The 19,011-nt window shown below is 45.0% G+C and overlaps 1 long non-coding RNA gene across 1 annotated transcript in view; it reads right to left on the reverse strand.

The window, feature by feature from the left end:
• Positions 1 to 334: 334 nt before the first annotated feature.
• LOC132252138 (uncharacterized) overlaps positions 335 to 19,011 on the reverse strand; it is a 96,568-nt gene continuing 77,891 nt past the window's right edge. The window contains exons 2-3 of the long non-coding RNA XR_009463919.1: positions 16,205 to 16,261; positions 335 to 1,994 (exon numbers count right to left, since the gene is read on the reverse strand). This is a non-coding gene — a long non-coding RNA (uncharacterized LOC132252138). The remainder of the gene's footprint in view (positions 1,995 to 16,204; positions 16,262 to 19,011) is intronic.

A 19,011-nucleotide genomic window follows, 5' to 3' on the forward strand; every position in this document is an offset into this window, starting at 1 on the left:
CAGGGTTGGTAGATCTTGCTGAGGCCACAAAGATTGCCAAGTTTCAAGAAGATCAGTGCAGGGGTTTGGGGGAAACTGCACCTCAAGCTGTGGACAAGCAACTTGTGCCATGGGTGACAGTGTGTTAAGGCACAGCAGGGTGACAGCTGCAGGAATAGTGGCCCTTGCTGTGGCCACAAAGCCTGCCAGCTGTCAAGGAAACTGGTGCAGGGGGGATCTGGGGCCCTGCACCCCTAGATGCTGACAAGCAAAACTCGTGACATGGGTGCTTGTGGGGCTGACTGTGTCTGTCTTGGGGAGGGGAAGGGGAGACTGCTGCAGGCCTGGCTGCTAAGCTACTGTGTTACCAGTTACCAATCAATCATGATTCACTCAGGTGTTACGCAAATTGCCAATTGCTCAAATCAGGAGCAAGACTTTATAAAGGAGGATAAGGCAAGGTGCCGCGTTTATTGACTACATGAGTTAGACATAGAGGTTCAGGTACACCATTCATACAAACACACACAAATCATCATACGCATCATTACACACAGGCATACACATACACAAAACAACCATTTTGTCCACACATACACCAGATATAGTTACCAGCAATAGCTGCTTAATATCAGCCCCGGGTAGCCAACTCGGGCTTATTGAGCAGAGGATGATGATTTGAAGATAGCAGATTTGAAGATAACAGCTGGAGCAGGGTGAACAGATGCATCTGTGCTCCGATGAAACAGCAGTAGAGAAAGAGACTCACCCAACTTGGCATTTTCAAAGTGTTCTTTTATAGGGATTGGCATCCTTTGTTTCAGTGCTTTGCGGTTTTTCCATACCCAGCTTCTGTTTTTGTGGTTGTTCTTCTTTTGTCTTCAGCTTATCTTAGACTTAGAGTGTTCTTGTTGCCCATCTGGCAGAATTTCTTCTTCTGTTATCTCCTTTGCACCCTCGAGCTTCAAAGGGATTCTTCAGCCGTTCATTAATTAGTTTACTGACTGGTAACTTACTTTTGGCACCTTGTTGCTTACATAAACAGTTAAATCTTCTTCTTCCGTCTCTATGCTATTCTCTCACCCTTCACCCTTTTACACACAGTCATACATAAAGACTATGCAGAGTTCATTCACTTATGTCAAGCAGAAGGATACAAAATGGAGTTTTCAAGTTGCTTACAGGACAAAACTAACATGGTTATATTTTACTATTATTATACACTATGTTAATGTTAGCTACATTAGTTCGGTTCATGCTACACAGGGACCAGCTCAATACATAGGACCTAGCTAATGTAGCCAGTTAATTGCCATCAATTAGCACCTACAAAACCAGGCTAAGGAGAGGAAAGAATCAATACAGATAATCAACTGCCCCAAGACAGACACAGTCAGTCCCACAAGCACCCATGGCATGAACTTTGCCTGTCAGCAGCCAGAGGTGCAGGGCCCCAGAACCCAGAACACACCTGCACCAATCTCCTTGACAGCTGGCAGGCTTTGTGGCCGCAGCAGGGGCCACCATCCCTGCAGCTGTCACCCTGCTGCGCCTTAACACACACAGGGTCATGTATGTCATAAATTTGGCTTGTCTGCAGCTTGAGGTGCAGTTCCCCCAAACCCCTGCACCGATCTTCTTGAAACTTGGCAGGCTTCATGGCCTCAGTAAGAGCTACTATCCCTGCAGTTTTAACCCCTCTGTGGTGTAACATATAGACATGACAGGAGTTTTGCTTTCAAGAATTTGGGGTACAGTTGCCCCAAAACCCCTGCACTGATCTCCTTGAAACTTGGCAGGCTTTGTGGCCTCACCAGGGGCCACCACCCCTGCAGGAGAGAGCCCTTTGCCCCCATCTGTTCCCTACTCACCTAAGTCTACTAGCATCCAAGTGGTAATCACCATGACAGGATCACAGGAGCTGGGCCAGACAAGGGAAAGAAGTGCTGCTGGGCACTGAATGGCCATGGAGCACCCTGGGTAACCAGCACACCCAAATGACATCACCTGTGGAGCTGAAAAAGAAAGATACAGCATGTATCAAGGATCTAGCCTAGGATTTGGCTGTTAGCTGAGTTCCACCTACTCATGTATTTGAGCATCTGTCCTAGTATGACATGAGGGCCTCTGTCCTGCAGGTGTCCTTTTAAATTCTCCCCACCACACAGAAGAACAGAAAAGCATTCCATCTACTGCTGCACACTGCACTGTCATGGGGACCTTGCTGCAGTAAGGGGTGCTTGCAAGAGAAGGCATCAGACCCCATAGGCTCCCTCACTGAAAGATTTTCCACCTGTGATGTTTCTTTGTGGAAACTCAGCATGTCACATGCTCTTAGCACGCCAGCTTCCTGCCAAGTAATGTACTGGAAAAATCTCCATCTACTTCTAGCACTTTTAGAAAATAATTTCTACATGCACATCTTTTATAGACTAGGCTTTCAAAGAGCTATATGATTCAAAGGAATTGTTTTCTTGTTTCAGCCAGATGCTATCAGAGTTCAAATGTCAAACTTGTTCTTGTTATGCACTTCTATTATGTGGCTCTTTCCAAAGTTTTAACAAATTAAAATTTTAAAAATTCCAGTATCCTACTAAAACAAAAAATAAGTACTTGAAAACAACTTCAAATTAGCACACGTATGCTGAAAAACCACAAGGAACAGACCAGGAAAAATGAATATGTTAGCCGGTGCTCCTTTTCTGCTTTACAAAGAGTGACACTGCCACCTAAGATGCAGAAAAGAAGAAAAAAAAGGAAGAACTTAACACAGCAGGTACCTTTGTTGACTGCTTTAACCAGTAAACTACAAACTAGTTATTGATCATCACATACATATTTGAAAACCTGGGCAAACATTTTTCCTATGTACTCTCCAAAATGCTTGGAAAATAATTAACTTTAAGTTTTTTAAGTGCAGGCTGTGGACATGTCAGGGACTGACAGACCACACTGACAGGTGCACATTATGAATCTAACAAAAGCATGAGTTCTGAAAAGTGTGTGCTTAAGCTGTTTTACAATCAATAATCAATAAGCTTACAATTAAAGAATAAGCAATAGCCTGGGAAAGTAGAATAAGAATTTGTTTATTAAGCCACTAATATTAGACTAGGCCAAGAATGAATAACTGCTTTTTGGAAGTGTGAAACATCAGGCAAAAAAAACACGTGAAGTTTTGCCTTTTAATAACAATTGAGGTGTATGTAGTCAGCTAGAATCCTATCACAGTAATCATGTGCCTTTGTTACCCTGTTGTCAGTGTTGGCAAGTTTTAAGGGCCTTAACACTAAGTTGCAGAACTGTGGCAAAAGCAGGGAAAAAACCTGTTTCAGAGTGAACTTTTGCAGATGTCACAACTGGCCTAGTCACCAAAGTAAAAGAAACAGAACATGGCAAGTAGCATTCCCAGGTGGTGAGGGAAAGAGATAAGAACCTCTTTCTCTGAGAACTGTGCTTTTCACTAGCTAACTGGTATCTTTCCAAACCACAAAAAAGGTTTAGTACAGCTCCAAAGTCTCAGTGCAACAAATACATCTGAATAACACCAAACAGAAGATTTATTAAAATAATCCATATATAAATATTAGATATAAACAGGGGGGATTGGGGGAAGACCTTAGCAAATTTAAGACAACCTACTGCCAGTCTGCATGCCACCCTCCTGACCTGAGGTAGGAGAGGTAGCAGGGAGTGATGGTTCTGGTGTTGCCTTCTTCCTCTTCCCCTTCATACACCTTTGTGGCATGTTCCAACACCAGGAGTGGCTATGACACCCCCTAGTGGCCATTTGGCTCCTGCCCGGCTCAGTCTCTAGTGTAGCCCTCCCTTCCTTGGTTGCTCATTTGTCACGCCTTGTTCTTCTGGAATATTAGGTAAGGGAGGCTGCCTACAGGCCTTAGAGTGAGCCTTCGTCTGTGCAAGTCATCATTAGGGCCCGCTCAGACCCCACCAGTCTCAGTTTGATCCTTAAGCTCAATAGGTCCTCTTGGTCTACAGGTACCTCTGCAGGGCACCTGTAGCCTTAAGGGATCTTTGCATGGCTCCATCCTTCCCTACACCATGCCCCATACCTCACTAGTATTACTGTACCATCACTTGTCTTATAGGGGTCTTGGCTTTATCGGCCTCTTCCCCTTTTGCTCTCATTGGGACTTTTAACCTAGACAAGGGGTTGTCAACTGGGGCTATGTGTACCCCTGGGGGTGCTTGGGAAGGTCCTAGAGGTATGCATGGGTGGGCAGGGATAGAGCGCCACCACCCGCCATCCTGCGCTTCCGCCTCCCAGGAGTAGGGCCAGGGGAGTGAGGGCAGCAATGCCCCTCTACGGGCCACACAGATACTGCCCAGCTGGCCAAATTGGGGGGGGGGGGGGGAGGGGGAGAAAGCTGCTGCCGCCACCACCTACCACCCTGCTCTGCCACTGCTCCACATCTGGCCATGCACCACCCCTGCTCCCACTCCACATCCAGCTGCTAGGGGTACACTTATTTAAAAAGGTTGAAAACCCCTGGCCTAGACCCACAGTACCGGACCCGGCTTCTAGGCTCCCGCCTCCCTAACTGCAGATCCCAGACCCTATTGGTCTCTGGCAGAGGCCCCTCCTAGATCCTTGGCCCTCCCTGGGCCCTGGCCCTGCTCCTGGGTCAGTCATGGCTCCCCCGCTCTAGCAGTCCCCAGGTGCAGTCCCTCCTGGACCTTTAGCCCCTCCTGGGCTGCGGCCCTACCCCCAAGCGGGCTGAGATCTCTAGGCTCCCTTGCCAACTTGCCCACCTTGAGCTCAGTCTCCTGCCTTGTCCCTCCTAGGCCCTGGTCCTGCTCCCAGGGCAGTTGGGATCTGCAGGCTCCCCAGCTCTGGCAGTCTCTGACTGTGGTCTCTCCTTGACCATGGCCCCTCCTGGGCCCTGGCCCCACCCTCAGGTCAGTTGAGACCTCTGGGCTCCCCAGCTCTACTTGCCTCCTTGGGATTACAAATTGCTGACCTCACTTCTAGCCCCCCCCCCCCTGGCTACTGGCTCTCTCTGTATGCCTTGAACCTGCCCTCAGCAGGTCTCACAGCTACACAGGCCACGGAACAGGGTGGGCCACCCTGGCCATGGCCTGACCAGCTTTTAGCACATTAAATTAGCTAGCTATGCAGTTAAAAAAAATAGCTATACAGTTTTAACTAGAATGACAATTGTGCATTTGTGGGTTATATAAATCAACGTGCTAAAAAGTTGGTCAGGTCATGGCCCGGTTGGCCCACCTCATTCTGTGGCCTATGAATGGCTTAACCACCGCTGCAACATAAACAGCATCTCAGCCCTCTGGCAGACACCCAAACCCTTCTGGGTTTAACACAAAATAGAGGCCACCTGCCTGCACAAACAAGCCTCTCTCTTCCCCAGAGAACTTCCCCTCTTCCCAGACCTGCACAGTTGCTCCCCCAGTTCTGCTGTCAGTTCAGGAGCCCTGCTGCTCTGCTGCCAGGAGCACCAGACTTCATGGTTTCCAGGGCTGGACTGCCTGACTGGCTCAAACTCTGGGCTTATACGGCTTGAGCCCCGGGCCCCTTTCCGGTCAGGTGAGTCCTTAAATCAGCCTCCTCTACAAGCTGTCTTTCAGGCAGCTTCTACTCTTAAAGGGACAGGCACACTAAGTACCCTGTCATAACCTTCTACACCACCATTTTACATACACAAAAACTTTGTTCATTTAAGCATTTCCTCACCCTACAGATTGTAGGGCATATAGGTAGGACCAGAGTCATCCCTTGGGTAGGCTGAATCAGGGTGACCGCCCTGGGCCCTGCACTTTGGGGGGGCCTGCAGAGCTGGGCAGAGGGGCTGCAGCCCCTCCCACGGGGCCCACATGGAGCTAGCAGCTCAGCCCCACACTGTGGAAGAAGCATCCGGCAGCTCACCATCCCCTTATCCCCCCACCATGCACTGCCAGCTTCACATCCGCTGAAGAGCGGGTCATCCTTGGCATGCAGGATCTGCTTGGCCCTGGGCACCACATTTCATTGCTGCAGTACTGCTCTGCCCTGCCTTTGCAGGGGTCCCATGGCCCTGCACAGTGTTAAAGGGGCCCTGCACAAGCTGATTTGCCCCAGGCTCCACACCCCCTAGGGTCGGCTCTGCTTAGGACCACCTTGTGATTAACATTTACATCATATTACTTGCTCATTGCTATACAGTGTGTGCTTGGAATTGGGATGGAACTTTGCAAAGGTTAATGCTTTACTTTCCTCAAAACCTACCCCCCAAATAAAGGAAACACTTATTAGTCTGTGTGGTTTATTTTGCACTTGTTTATTATGCCACTTATCACCTTATAGTTTGTCTTATAAACACTGGTCACCCATGCTGGGTGATGAGGCTCAGGCTGGGAGCTCACTCACTCCTATTTCTGGTCCAGTGTGTTATCTGCTTATATTACAGTGATATTATTTCCTGTAGTTGAATGCTACAGTAGAGAAATAAGCACTGTCTTTATCCATGGTCTTCCTACAACTTACTTAGGGAAATACTTGGACTTTTGGGCTCAAAGGGTCTCTCTATTTCTTAGGCTGGGACAAGAGACACTTGCTTCCTTTCTGTTTCTGCACCTGTGCTAGCAATTTCAGCTGAGGTGGAATCTCTCTTTCTAGCAAACAGCAACAAACATCTCCCAGAGGGGAGAGGCCTTGTGTCTTGTTTTCATAGATGGCAACACACTTCTTCCCTGTCTTTCAATATCTCATGTGTTCTGTTCAGTCAGATACATGTGTCTGCATGATGGTGCATGGGGTCTGCCCACACAACTCTTTGCAGTTGGAATGGCATATGTCCTTTTTATCACAAGGTGCTTAAAACTGCCTCTTATTGCAGTGGGCTCTAATCCCTGACTGGGTCTCCTAGGCACTACAGCTGTATTGATAGCTAAGATGACATACTCATTTTAATGTTTAATTTGAAACCTTAAGCTCCAGAAATGCTTTCTACCAAAAACTGAACATGTGGAAATAAGACATGAGTGGGTCAGGCATCCTGAACAAGGGATACTAGCAAGCAACTAAACAAATAAACTCACAAGGTTGCCTTATTACAATGTTCTTACTCCCTCTCTGGCAAAGAATCCAATTATTCTGCTTAATGTCCAGCAGAAGGCACAGCATACTCAGTCTTGGAACTTCCCATGAATGCAGGCAACCATCAATCCACTGGATCATGGTGTATAGTACACATAAGAGGCCTAGTCAGATGCCTGATGAACCTATCTGTGGCTGAAAAAGCCCAATTCAAGAGCGACACAGCTTGTTACAAGTTTCATAGATCCATATGTTGTCTGATATAAAATCCAAATTTACAGCATGCTACTTCTCTTTCTTCTCGCTTTCCTTCCATCCTCTGGATCAAAGCCACTTTATTTTGAGCTGCACGTAGTGTCAGATTTTTCCTTCAAACCAGATGAGATTCTGTGCGCTCCTCCCAGCTTTCTACATTGATGTTGAACTATTTCATATAATTTTTGCCCACATTGTGGTACCACCATAAGGGACAACCCCACTTTCTACAGCTACCTCAAATCTCACTATACAAAATATTCTTGAGGATCCCATCTCCTCCCATTCTATTGACATGGCCAACCCATCACAACCTCCTCATCTTCGTAGTGGTTTTTAAGGATATCAGTCCTGCATGCTTCAGTATTTCTGTGTTTGGTATTCTGTCTTCCCACTTTATTTTCAGGCTCTTACTCAAACATCTCATGTGGAAGCTGTTCAGTTTTTTGATATGCCTAGCATATGTAATCCATGTTTCTGAACTATAAAGCAGCAATGATAGCATACAAGTCTTGCAGCTTTGCATTTTCACCTTAGCTGATTGTTTGCTGTTATTCCATGCACATTTCTGTAACAGCCTGAAACTCTTAGCTGCTTTTCCAACTCTATCAAGGGGTTTTCAACCTTTTTTTAACAAGTGTACCCCTTCTGTCTCAAAGTTTCAGCTCATGTACCCCTTTATATTGTTTCATTGTTTCTAATGTTGCCAATTATGTGATATAAGGCAGGCTACACTAATTAACATTAAATGCATTATTAATATATGCATTAAATATCATAGTCTGGCTGGTAAGTCTCTTTTGAGGGAAGGGGCATGGTGGAGGCAGATCAAGGCCCCCATGGTGGGGTGGGGGGGGAGGTGAATGGGGCCCCAGGGTGGGTCATGGGATGCTTGGAGCCTGGGCGGCTGGTCCAAGAGCGTGAGGGACTCCTGCCCCTGCACATACCCCTGGGCCAGGCACCATGTTCTTCCCACTGCTGGGCAGGTGGCGCAGCCAGCGCAGAGGAGGCACATGGCATCACGCCACTCCTGAGGCAACAGCAGTGGGGAGCAGAGTGCAGCCTGCAGCCACAGCCGCCTCTGCCCCACACACAGATTGGGGGGCATGTGCCTGCTGTGTCTGTCCTGGGGGTGCACATGGGGGCAGGAGCTCCTCACATCCCTGGACCAGTCATCCAGGTTCCAAGCATCCCACAACCCTGTACACAAATGCCAGGAGCGTGGGGAACAAACAGAAGAAACGGGCCCTTCTGCTAAGCAAAAATTAATACTATCTCATAGGGATAAAGGAGACCTGGTGGGACCCCACCTATGACTGGACCACAGGTATTGATGGCTGTACCTTATACAGGAGAAATCATGTTGCAAGAAAGGGTGGTGATGTAGCTCTCTATGTGAAGAAGCAGTACACTTCCCTACAGGCAGAGATTGGCACCCAAGGAGGGCTACTTGAGACCCTCCAGGTTAGAATATGGGGAGTACATAGTGAAGGTGATATAACTGTAGGAGTCTATTATAGACCTCCTAACCAGGAGGAGGAGCTTAACCACAAGTTCCCTAGGGAACTGGCAGAGGCTGCGCACTCTCAGTGCATGGTCATCATGGGCAACTTCAACCACCCTGACATCTCACATGAAAAGCATTCAGCCAAATCTGGTTGGTCACAAAGCTTCTTTATTTGCATTGAAAATCTCAATTTAACTCAAGAAGTCTATGGACCAACAAGAGGTAAGGTGCTGCTGGATCTAGTACTAGCCAAACAGGATGATTTAGTGAGCAACCTGAGGATCAAAGGGAAGCTCGGTGACAGTGATAACGAGTTGATCACTTTCTCGATCCTTCACAAAGCTGACAAATCAGTCAGCAATGCAGAAATGCTTGACTTTAGGAAAACTGGCTTTCACAAGCTCAGGAGGGTTGGTTGTTGAGGCCCTGAGACAATGATCTGACAGGGAATGGAGTTCACAATCAGTCACACTCCTTAAAGATGTGATCCTAAAAACACAAGGGAAGTCCATTCTGGCCTGTGGGAAAGGTAGCAAAAGGGCTAGGAACCCCACCTTGGCTCAGTAGGGAACTCATGGACCCCCTGAACCTAAAGAGAAAGCTTATAAGGGATGGAAGTTGGGAAATACCACTAAGGAGGATTAAGCAGTACTGGCCTGCACCTGTAGGGAGTGGACCAGAAAAGCCAAGGATGAAACCAGACTCAAACTGGCTACGGGAATCAACAACAATAAAAAGTCCTTCTTCAAATATGTGGGAAGTCAGAAAAAAATACAGGCAACATTGGACCCTTGCTGAACCAAATGGGACAGCTGACAATCAACACCCAGGAAAAAGCTAATCTCCCCAATGATTACTTTGTGTCGATTTTTCACCAGCCCAACGGGATCACCCTACCTGACAGGACACAGGCCTTCCAGGGTAGAGACTATCATACGCCTAAATTGGCAAAGATCTTGTGAGGGAACACCTTGAGAGACTGGACATCCACAAGTCAGCTGGCCCAGATGGAACGCACCCAAAAGTGCTAAACGAGTTGGCTGACATCATAGCATGAGCAATGGCGAGGATATTGGAGAACTCGTGGCACTTGGGAGAGGTTCCTGAAGATTGGAAGAGGAACAATGTGGTGCCTATCTTCAAGAAAGGAAGGAAGGAAGATCCTGGGAACTACAGGCCATCCAGTTTTACCTCAATCCCTGGAAAGCTCTTGGAAAAAAATCATCAAAGAAATCATCAACAACAGGCTAACAGAAGGCAACATTCTGAGAGAAAGCCAACATGGCTTCATTGTGGGTAGGTCTTGCCTGAACAAACTCATTTCCTTCTATGACCTGATGACCTATCACCTGGACAAAAGAGAAGAGGTTGATGTCATATATTTAGATTTTAAAAAAGCCTTTGACTTGGTCTCCCATGATGTCCTCATGGTAAAATTGGGGAACTGTGGCCTCAACAACCCTACAGTCCAATGGCTGGGGAACTGGCTCCATGGTCAGACCCAGAGAGTGATAGTCATTGGAACTGAGTCAACATGGTGCATGGTGACCAGTGTCATCCCCCAAGGCTCAGTACTCAGACCAGTGCTCTTTAATATGGTCATAAATGATCTGGATTCAGGTGTCAAAAGCAGATTGGCTAAGTTTGCAGACAACACCAAATTATGGGGAAGTGCAGTCATGCTAGAGGATAGGCTGGCAATTCAGGACAACCTGGACAAGGCTTGCAAGGTGGGTGGGTCATAACCTGATGACATTCAACACAGAGAAATGCAAGGTGCTCCACCTTGGGAGAAAAAACCTACGTCATACATATAGGCTCAGCAGTGCTATACTCACTAGCACCATGACCAAAAGAGACTCGGGTGGTCATGATTGACCACAAGATGGACATGAGCCACCAATGCAATGCCACAGTGGGCAAAGCAAATAAAACTTTGGCTTGCATCTACTAACATTTATCTTTGAACCAGAGTAGCTGGAGGCTTGTTCAACATGACAAGTTTTAGAGTGAAAACCAAGGCAAAAGAATTGGTTTTGAGAGATTTTGAAATCTAAATATGTGACATCAACCTCTTCTCTTTTGTCCAGGTGATAGGTCACCTGGTCATACAAGGACATGAGGTTGGTCAGGCAAGACCTACCCACAATGAAGCCAGACATTGGCTTGAGGGCAAACTGCCCCACCTCAGTGTGAGACAGTAATACCTGTGAGGCATAGGCATAACTGCAGGGGTGGTTGAGAAGCTGCGATTAGCCTATACAGCAAAAGGTGTCCTGGGAGGGCCAACTAAATGCAAGGACTGGAGTGAGTCCAAAAAGGGATCCACTGGTAGGAAGCCAGTGTGGAGCTTGGTCTAAGGTCTGGGGGTAGCCTCCCTTCCAAACTTCATTAAGAGCATTAAGGTACAGCAGCTGAGAGTGAAGGGAGGGTACCCAGAGCTGGAGCAGGACAGGTGCTGAGTGAAAAACAGGGGCAGTCATGGCCACCCCAGGAACACAGGTCCAGTTCCAGTGACACTTAAAAAACCCACCGTGATACATAATAAACTCTCACAGAAAAAATGATGAAGGACAGAAACACCCAGGCACCAGTGGGAAAACACTTTTCACAGAACAAACATGACTTCATTGTCCTTGTCCTTAAGGGAAATCTACACAATAAACTTCAGAAGACTGAGCTGGGAAAAGTTAACAAATTTACTGGATACTAAGACATATCGACTTAACTCAGACCTTGAGTTTATGGTTCATTTAATTGACATGCTCCCTCTGATAACCATTCTGTATTCTTCAGAGAATAACAACTCTCTTGTCTTTTGAATGGTCTTATTTTACATAATTAGGCTTATCTACTTCAGCAGCAATTTCTTTAGTCTGTAACTATTTTTGACATCTTCTCTTTGCTCCATAAGTTTACTGTCCTCCCTCCACATACATTTTTAAGTAGTTACATTCAGTTACATAAAGGAAGTAAACAAAAGTAGTTGGTCTACTTGTTATGTAGCTTAGGCAGTGCCTGCTTTTTTTCCCCAGACTTAGAAAAGGCTATTTCATTCTGAAAAAGTTTGTCTAATGTCTATCTCAACTATATAGTTGTCCCAATAAGAGATGGTACCAAATAAGTCCTGTTTATCACTATATTACTAAATCTCAACCAGGGTGCTGCAAGTTCCTTTTAAGGGTATTTTGAGCTGACACTCAATATTAGCCTTGTTGAGTGTATAAATACTTAACACACATGACTTGCAAGAAAAACTCTGAGATTTCAAACAGGAATCCATACTGTCCAAAACACTCAGACTTGTTCTGGTCTTTTTGAGTTCTTGGTAAGAGAAGAATTCCTCTATTATTTTTCCAGACAAAAAAAAAAAAAAAAAAATATATATATGAGTGAACTCTGAGAGCTTTCATTTTCTGAGGGGTACTTTGAGTTGATGAGGTTGAAGACAACTGCACTATATACTCAAAGTTTGGTATGCAGCTTTAGGCTTCCTAGGCATGACCTGAAAGCCTCTTATGACCTCTGAGTCAAAATCAGAACCATGGAGAGTACAAAGGTCTTGGACCACTGCCAGGATAACTGCCTTTTCCAATAAAGCGGGCTTCCCCACCCATCTGAAAGCAAAGGAATCTTTCCCCTTCCATGTTGTTTAAGAAGAGGAAATGCTGGTACCTTCTTCAGCTGCTGCCACATGTTAAAGACTTCAAAAATTTTATTTATTCATCTGTATTTATCGTTATTCATTCATCTTCCCCCATCAGGGGAAAACACTGATGTACACATCCAATAACAGACTTTCTCTCCTTTCTTACAAGCATTGCTAAGAAACCAATTAGTCAACAATGTTGACATTTGAAATGAAGCTAGTTCTAATGAGATAAACAGAGCAGTTTCACCCCTGACAGCTGCTGTTTCAGATTGGTGTCTCTGAACTACTTGCACTCAAATCACATTTTTATTTCCTATGTTTTGGCAATAATAAAGACTTAAAAAAAAACCAAACACAACATTTGTAGTGAATACTGAAACTAGAAAACAATTGACAACAGTGTCTGCAGCTCCTCTGTTAGTCCACAATCACCCACTAAGGAACAAATTCTAATTTGGGGAAATGCCAGGATATAAATAGTATTTCACGCTTACATTCCAGCACCTTTTTGGTAACATGCCCTTTTGTTCTGACAACAAACCAGTTTTTCCAGAAAGAAGAATATTCATCCTCACAGTTACACCTTCACCAACAATACAGATTTGGGTTTTATCAATAACGGTCTTTGAATGTTGTTGCAAGTTCCCCAAAATTCAGTGGCATTACACAGGATGTGAACCATCAAAATGTTTTATTGTATCAGAATTATTTAATATTTTTATGTTAGGCAATTACTGGCAATTTTATATGTGCATACAAATCCTGTACACCTAAAAAAAAAAAAAGGAAAAATTCACACCACACAACCTAGAAATAAACAGATGAATTAAAATGTAGATTTAAGAGTGATATTACAAGTCTTAATTATCAATGGAATAGAAAATAGGAGTTCCTAGTAATATCATATTGTCCAGTAGAAGTGACTCCATGATTACACCTTTCAAAAAAGAAACTTCTTTACACTGATACCACCAAGCTAATGCTGGTTATTACTCTGGTTGTGCACTTCATAATATATTCCTTTTATGTGTCTAAATGTAACACAACAGTTTTTTCCAACTTAGGTACCCAGTGAGACTCCCAGAGAAGAAGCTGTCTGAACCACTGGTGTGGTTACAAATGTGTCAAAATGTCAATGTCATATAAGTTTGAAAATACTGGTCTCTGGCTTCAAGAAAAGATTGGATATAATATCACAAACAACAGAATGACACAGAAACAACAGAATGACACAGAGATCAAGCAATCAGTGGGTGTTTGAGTGCTATAAGGTATAGTATCATCAATACTACAATTGCTCAACTGCTATCAATTGTATGGAAAATATGGATAAAACGTACATTGTGTTGCATTAACATCTTTCATTATAAGCCACACTGAGCCCTTTTGGTTAGAGTGGGATTTGAATCTAAATAAAGAAGTATGTAAATAAATAGTTTGTGGTGGGAAACTGATCCATGTCTTTACTTAGTTATATGCTTAACCATGAGATTGTCTTCCACCCCAACAATGCTTTGTGCATTTGCTGAAGTGAGCTTCAGCCCACAGTAGCTTGTGCTGTACATAAATATGTACATATATATGCGTGTGTGTGTGTGTGTGTGTGTATATAGATAGATAGATAGATAGATAGATAGATAGAATAGTTTATAAGGTGAAAAATCTACCCTGCCTTCTACTTGACTTCAGACTAACATGGTAACTAAATCTCAGCCATCTTTATTATACCAATATATCCACAAAATGCAAAATTGTTGCAAGTCCCCTTAGAAGAATATGTTAGAGAAATCTCCTGTATGGCCATGACAAACTGTTCATTATTTATTGTCTCTAATGAGAGTTAATCACTAAGAAGGAATGCAGAGACTAAACTGACGCAGCTTAATTAGTGTACTCACCAGGACTACAAAGGCAATAATCAATCAGCAAGCAATACGCAGATTTATTTGGTTTGTACATTTTTTCCAAAGATCCACAGATATGTTATTTCCTGTCATGTTCTTCCTAGTAGTCCTAGAGGAAGCCTGGCAGTTCTGCACTAAAAAGTCATACCTGCTTACAGGACATTGCATGAGACTGATGCAATGCACATTGCATTTAATGCTCGTTGGATAAACAGCGTTGGAGAGGCAGAGCTGTTGCATCATTGGAGGCAAATGCTGGAATTTAGGGTCCTCTCCATTCCATGGTAGCATACCTCTCAATGAGCCACTGATACCTTCTGGCTTGTATTCTTCCTCCTGTTCCCATGTGACCCTCTCTTGGCTACCCAGTGGTTTAGCTTCAAAAGAAGTGCTGAAGAGGGGTGTCAGCATCCAGCTGTTAAACCATTTTGCTGGGAAACAGGCAGTGCACATTCAAGGCCCTCTGGATGAGGTGAGGCTTAACATCTTGGTCTCCTATTCCCTAGGCAACTATCCTAACCACTAAACTAGTAAGTTAACAGGTAAGAGAGCCCTCTGCCTCCATTTCTGCCCAACTAAAATTCTGGGACTTATGTGCATACCTGAGTAATTCTATTTTGATGTGCAACTGCCTGGTCAGAGCACAACCCTCTTGGGCATGCTCAATAGACTTAGGAAGGCACGGCTGAATTGCAAACTGGGTGTAAGTACCAAAAACTGTAGTTCCACTGCTACATGTGTGTCATTAAGGCATGTAAAATGAAATAGGATTTAACCCTTTGTGACCTGCAAACTGTGATTGGTTAAACTGATCTATCTAACTGCTATGGTTAAATCACTTTGTCATTTTGGTTGTAAGCAGGATTGCCAGCCAAATAAATTATTTTTTACTGACCATCTGTACAATTCTGACTGCCAGATAAACTTTTATTGACACATGTTTTTACTCAGTCAAAGAATATACTTGGACTGGCAGCCCTAGGTGACTACAGCAGTGATTTTACACCCTGTTACACCCACCATAGGGGTCCTCTACTCCCCAACACCATGACACCCCTGAGTGCATCCTGCATAATGCTGCACCCACCCACCCTGCAGCTATACCCCTACCAGACTTGCTCCCCTGTTCCTGGCATTGGCCCCACCCACTACCTCTCCACTCTGGCTCCTGACCCCACCACCTCCCTACCTGTACCTTCAACTGCTAGATGCAGAGGATGGGCAAAGGGAGCCAGAGCCAGCCCACGACAAAACAGGAGAGAGGGGTTTAGCAGGCTCCAATAAGCCCCCAAATCTTCATAGGAGCTCCATGTGTGCAGAGCTCTGCGCTCCCTCTCAGGCAGCAGGTGGTGCTGAAGGGCTCCCTCTGTCTGTCCATGCTGCTCCAGCTATTAGATTTGGGCAAAGCTTAAACCTGTGGCAGCTCCATTTTTTCACAAAAGGGAAAATGTTTTTTAAAGATCTTTATGGACAGGGGCATTTAGGGTGCTTTTTACACACTCTGTAAATTCACAAACAATTGGTCACCCTGCTGTCAAGATAGATATATGGCTGTCTCTGGGGCTGAATCTTTATTATGTGTCACTTTTATTCTGTCCTAGGGGCTTAAAGGGGCCTTAAAGTGGTACAAAAGACAATTAAGCTCATATGAAGTCTCCTTTATGCTGCTAAAAAATTGTAAGAGAGCCTTCATGCCAAAAAAGTCAAGATCTTACACTGTGCAGCTCTCCAAACCTTGAAACTTCAGTGAAACAAGGAAGTAGTATCACTTGATTATTGTGACTTTACATAGAAAACTTAAAACAAAAGCTTTTGCTACAAACTGCAATATATTACAACAGAAAGCCTCTTACCTGTTTCTCTATACATTGTTGTGGTGCTCTGGAGCAGATGAGCTCCTCCCAGGAGTACTAAAATAAAAGTAATAAAAAAAATATACATGGAATTTGACTTGAAAATAAGCTGTCACTCCAAATCAGGCAGGCCACTAGGGATATGCTTAACTACAAATCCTACCAACTTTAACAGGTTTTCAGCCCATGCGGGAAACCAAGTCCAAGCCACTCCTAAAGCTAAGCATTTTGACTAGTGCTTTCCTTTATTCTGGGCCTGGGAACTCAATGTCCCACCCACCTGCCAATTTTTGAAACATTAGCTGTACCTTATTAGGGGGGAAAAAGTTTGCAAATACCTTTTGTGATAGATTGTAAGGGAGTTTCTCTATATTATAGTAGTACCTTGTACATGGGAAATCCAGTGGTTTCGAACTAGACAGCCGTGCTTCTATACAAACAACTAACAGTAACAATATTTTATAATATTAGAAAAATTATGCTTTCCGATCAGGATATTTGTTTCTTTCTGGGACTTGCTTACACAGCTTGTGTGCTGCTTTACTTCTGCTGGTCTGAAACTCAAAAAATGGCACAGCCCCTTATGTTAGGTATACACAGGAAACTGATGATGTGCTTGCAGCATAGATAGCCATTAGTCATGTTCATGTTAGCTTTAATCTAGCTAGCACAGATAGCAATAGCCATGAAGATTCATGGATTAGCCATATGGAATATAAGGTTGCCTGGAAAGCAGACAGCTTGGGCTGAATCTCTGGAGCTTGTTCAGTAGCTGCAGATGTTAGTTACCTAGCTCAATTGCAGCTGTAAAATCCAAAACTGAATGATAGGGTATGGATATGTATACCTGCACCACAATCACCACCAGCTCATTTTCATAGATTCATAGACATTAGGGGCTGGAAGGGACCTCGGAAGATCATTGAGTCCAGCCCCCTGCCCCAGGGGCAGGAAGTCAGCAGGGATCAAAGGATCCCAGCAAGATAGACATCCAAATTTCTCTTGAAGGTGTTCAATGTAGGTGCTTGAACCACCTCCGGCGGCAGTCTATTCCAAACCTTGGGGGTTTGGACAGTAAAGAAGTTCTTCCTTATGTCCAGCCTGAAAAAGTCATGGGGGAGTTTGACCTTGTCATCCCTTGGGGGGCTCGGTGAACAGACATTCCCCCAGATCCTGGTGAGCACCCCTGATAAACTTATAGGTGGCCACCAGATCACCCCTGAGCCTGCGCTTTTCCAGGCTGAAGAGTCCCATGGCTCTCAGTCTGTCATCATAAGGTCTGTTTTCCTGACCTCTGATCATGCACGTGGCTCTCCTCTGCACCCTCCCAAGCTTCTCCACATCCTTTTTGAATTGTGGAGCCCAAAACTGGATGCAGTACTCCAGCTGCAGCCTCACCAAGGCTGAGTACAACAGGAGAATGACATCCTGAGATTTGTTTGAGAAGCATCTATGGATGCAAGCCAGCGTTTTTCTCATTTTACTAGCTGCAGCATCACATTGAAGGCTCATGTTCATCTTGTGGTCAACCATGACCCCCAAGTCCCTTTTGTCCATAATGCTAGCCAGTGTAGTACTGCCAAGCCTATAAGCATGCTGTAGGTTTTTCCTCCCAAGGTGGAGAACCTCGCATTTTTCAGTGTTAAACACCATCAGGTTCTCATCCACCCATTTCCTGAGCCTGTCAAGGTCTGCTTGGATCATCCTCCTGTCCTCAGGTGTGGACGCTTTACCCCAGAATTTGGTGTCATCGGCAAACTTGGCCAGTCCACTTCTGACACCAATGTTCACATCATTAATGAAGATGTTAAATAGTATAGGCCCAAGGACAGAGTCTTGAGGGACCCCACTGAACACAGTGCACCACGATTGACTTCCATCAGCCACCACCCTCTGGGTCCTACGATGGAGCCAATTCCCCAGCTAGTGCATCGTGGTGAAGCCAAGGCCACAGTTAGCCAATTTTGCTAAGAGGTGATCATGGGATACCAGCTCAAAGGCTTTTTTAAAGTTAAGATATATGACATCAATCTCTTCTCCCTTGTCCAGGTGATACATCACCAGGTCATAAAAGGAAATAAGATTGATCAAAGAAGACCTACCTGCAACAACCCCATGCTGGCTATCCCTCAGGATGTTGCCATCGGCCAGTCTGTTAAAAATGGCCTCTTTGATAATCTTTTCTAAGACCTTCCCTGAGATAGAGGTCAGGCTGATGGGCCTGTAGTTTGCCGGATCCACTTTCCACCCTTTCCTGAAGATAGGCACTACATTGGCCTTCTTCCAATCTTCAGGCATTTCACCAGAGCACCAGGAATTCTCAAAGATCCGTGCCATCGGCTGAGCTATGATGCTTGCCAGCTCCTTGAGTACCCTGGGGTGTAAACCGTCAGGGCCGGCTGACTTACAGGTGTCCAGCCTCTCAAGGTGTTCCTTCATGAGGTCAGCATTGATGGAGGGTATGGAATCTCCCTCACCTGGGCATCCCTGTCTTGTAATGGGCAAGGGCATCCCATAGGGCTGGTGAAAAACCGACGCAAAGTACCCATTTCGCAAATTGGCTTTTTCCTGGGCGTCGGTTGTCAGTTGTCCCATCTGGTTCAACAGGGGTCCAGTGTTGCCCTTGGTTTTCCATCAGCTCCCCACATATCTAAAAAAGGACTTTTTATTGTCCTTGATACTTGTAGCTAGGTGGAGTTCAGTCGCAGCCTTGGATTTCCTGGTTCGCTCCCACCAGGTCCGGACCAGTGCAGAATATTCCTCCTTGGAGGTGGATCCAGTCCTTCATCCTTTGTAGGTCTGTCTTT

The sequence above is a fragment of the Alligator mississippiensis genome, chromosome 8, assembly GCF_030867095.1.
Source record: "Alligator mississippiensis isolate rAllMis1 chromosome 8, rAllMis1, whole genome shotgun sequence".
Taxonomy (NCBI): Eukaryota; Metazoa; Chordata; order Crocodylia; family Alligatoridae; genus Alligator; species Alligator mississippiensis.